The following is a 2139-nucleotide window of genomic DNA, read 5'->3' as shown; positions in this document are numbered from 1 at the left end:
ATATACAATGTTTACTGATCTAGGCGGCTTGACGGTAATCAACATAATTTGCTTGCTCTACCCGTCTAGTGAGATAAAAATGAATATAACCTCAGTTACGCCCAAGCTGGAACCAACCAAAATAATCTGTGTGCAGTCGCTCGATCGAGCTAGCAAATCGACCCATCCATGGGTGCTGGCTAGCTAACAAGGAACAACAACAGCATACTTATTACTATTATATCAAGGTGGTTGTGCAGGGAGGTGGACCTCGCTGTCGAATTGCAAGCACACACACATATTCATTATGTAATTTAAACCAAAGCCAATTCATTCTGATATGACACTGAATGCACATGCACAGTACACTTCATATTCAAAATCATAGTATAGAATCAGTTTTGGGTAAATCTATTTATTAGACATCCAAATCAAACACAACTCACATCAAAAAATCAAATCCCTCTACAAAAATCATCCTTGACTTCAGTCGACAATCGTAGCAGTAGACACACCAATTCTATGCCCAGCAAGTCTAACCTATTTACATACAAACACCATCAGCTTCATTTCATTCAAGGACAAATCTCTATAGCTTGTCCACTCCATGGCCATGGGCACCTTGATCCCATTTCGCAGCCAACCGTCCCGTCCATGCCTGCATTGCTGCAAGCAAGCTTGTCGATGTTCTGGCTCAATGTTTACCAGCCGAGCTGCAGAAAGTATCTCTCGCCCTCCCGCAGCTCAACAACCTCCATGCCCATAAGAAATGCAGAAACAATATGATCAACTTCCCTGCATCCAGCAGCTAGCAACACACCTTCCCTGCATCCAGCAGCTAGCAACACACCGCATGTATAAAGAGACGATCTGGATATCATCAATCATATAAATGTCCAGTACCTCTAGTGATAAAAATGGTCAAACTCCCAGCCTTCAGAATTCAAGACACAGGTGTTCGGTCACGAAGCCCTAGAGTTACGCTGTAGCCAACCAACGCAGCTCAATCCGAAAAGGCCAGCAAAAACCACGACCACAGCCTCATATAACCTACAATGGCAATAGCAGAAAATAGATCAGTGCAGCCCAGGGCCGACACCAACCAATAAGCAGGAAAGGACAAAGCAACAGTGCAAATATTCAGTTCGAATGATTCTTATGAAGCGCGAGAAAATCAACCATGAACCAACTAACATAGACATCATAGATAGCTACTGATTCGTTTATGAAAGGTTCAAATCTATGCTGCAATCTCATCTTATGTATGCAACATTAGTTGTTTTGTATCAGTCACACAGGAGCTAAAACAGGACACTTTGGAGAAACACTATATTAATGAAAGACACCACGGTAACTATGCACAACACAGACAGTAATCACCAGATCAGTTGCAGCTCACAACCGTACAACTATGCAAACATCTAATTTGACATCTGCTACCATAATAATACTAAGAATGAGGGATGTCACTATAATCTCCAAGCAAATCTTCATAGACATGGCAACGACACATATAGTAATAACGAGATAACCTGTAGCTCACAACAATACTAATATGCAAACATCTAATAGATAGCGAGGATTTCACAGCAACTTACATGATAATATTCAGAATGAGACATGTCACTATATAGAATCTCCCAGCAACGTTTCATAAACATTGCAACATTGCACGTAATAACTCTCGACACATAAACAAGAGACACTATGCCAGGCCAGGCATCACAGAGGGGCACAAAAGAATGTTCATCAAGTTGAGAGGAATATTTTTTGCATGCCATTGAACAAGAACATCCATTAGGTACATGCAGTATGAGATGATGAGCTACGACACACCAGAACAAGAAAAAGGGCCATCTTGAAGTGGCGGCGGAGGCGAGCTACCTTGTGTATGGGCTGGACATCATGGTCAGACTGAGTTTGGGGTCGGACCCAACAACATCATCAGGCTGCGAGAAGCATCCAGCTGCAGCTGCCATCATCTAGTCCTCCTCCTCGACATCCTTACACAAAAAAAACACAAATGATATCAGTTCTAAATGAGTTTTGGCAAGAATAAATTTGGAGTAAACTTGACCCACATGACACAAGGGAGCACTGGTCCAGCAATTATCTTTTAGTTAAAATAGACGAGATTCACTAGGACTACAACAATGGCAA

General features: G+C 42.0%; 1 long non-coding RNA gene across 1 annotated transcript; it reads right to left on the bottom strand.

Annotated features, from left to right (window-relative positions):
* Positions 1-408: 408 nt before the first annotated feature.
* Positions 409-966, bottom strand: LOC139830764 (uncharacterized). The gene is made up of 2 exons (XR_011744246.1): positions 830-966; positions 409-799 (listed from the first exon to the last, which is right to left on the bottom strand). It is a non-coding gene; the product is annotated as an uncharacterized lncRNA (long non-coding RNA).
* Positions 967-2139: the final 1173 nt, after the last annotated feature.

This window comes from Lolium perenne, chromosome 4 (assembly GCF_019359855.2).
Source record: "Lolium perenne isolate Kyuss_39 chromosome 4, Kyuss_2.0, whole genome shotgun sequence".
In the NCBI taxonomy this organism is placed as follows: Eukaryota; Viridiplantae; Streptophyta; class Magnoliopsida; order Poales; family Poaceae; genus Lolium; species Lolium perenne.
The sequence above is the reverse complement of the archived record's forward strand: the minus strand, read 5'-3'. Positions and strand labels throughout refer to the sequence as shown.